This window comes from Juglans regia, chromosome 3 (assembly GCF_001411555.2).
Source record: "Juglans regia cultivar Chandler chromosome 3, Walnut 2.0, whole genome shotgun sequence".
Classification (NCBI taxonomy): domain Eukaryota; kingdom Viridiplantae; phylum Streptophyta; class Magnoliopsida; order Fagales; family Juglandaceae; genus Juglans; species Juglans regia.
Window position 1 is genome coordinate 23635125 of NC_049903.1, and position 900 is coordinate 23636024.

General features: G+C 38.4%; 1 non-coding gene across 1 annotated transcript; it reads left to right on the forward strand.

Moving 5' to 3' along the window:
- Positions 1-324: 324 nt before the first annotated feature.
- Positions 325-431, forward strand: LOC118348089. The gene has a single exon (XR_004801235.1). It is a non-coding gene; the product is annotated as a small nucleolar RNA R71 (small nucleolar RNA).
- The last annotated feature ends 469 nt before the right edge of the window (positions 432-900 follow it).

Genomic DNA, 900 nt, shown 5'->3' on the forward strand with positions numbered 1-900 from the left:
ACACTTGAATGATTTCCTGCATAATGATCACAAAGAACATTAGTTTGAATAACATTAACGTTCATTTTACCTAGTTGTTTGGATAGATTTGCCAACTGGGCCACAATTGCGGATATAGAGTCAAGCTCAAAGATGTTGGCCACCTTCTTTGGCATTGCTCTCTCTACAGGTCACTGATAGTCGTTAAACGCCAACTCTTCTAGTAGTTCATATGTGGCTTTATGTGTCTTACTCATTAATGTTCCTCCTACTGCTGCATCAACCATAAATCACTTTGTGGGTCCCAAATCATTGTAAAATGTCAGTACTTGAAGCCAGGTTAGGAGGTCATGATGTGAACACTTGCACAATAAATCATTATATCTCTCCCATGCTTCATATAATGATTCACCATCAAATTGGGTGAAGGTAGTGATATCATTCCTTAACTTCGTTGTCTTGGCCGAAGAGAAATATTTTGCTAAGCATTTTTGTGTCAACTCCTCCCAGGTGGTGATGATGCCGGGTTGCAAAGAGTTTAACCAACCTTTTGCTTTTTCCCTAAGTAAGAAAGGAAAAAGTCTCAATCGAATCACATCATCTATCACTCCGTTGTGTTTAAAAGTATTACAAATTTTTAGAAAATTTACAATATAGACATTAGGATCCTCTTGTGACAGTCCCCCAAGCTGGACGATTTGTTGTATAATTTGAATGATGGCCAGCTTGATCTCGAAGTTATTGGCTTGTATAGCTGGTCGCCTCATACTAGATGTCGCCCCATTAATAGAGGATATAGCATAGTCTCTTAACGCCATGTGCTCTTGGTCAGCCATATTAAATTTAGATGCGGCGACTTTTTTCTTCTTCTTTTTATTGATCCAACGTAAAGTTCTTTCAATGTCGGGTCGAAAAGTGTAT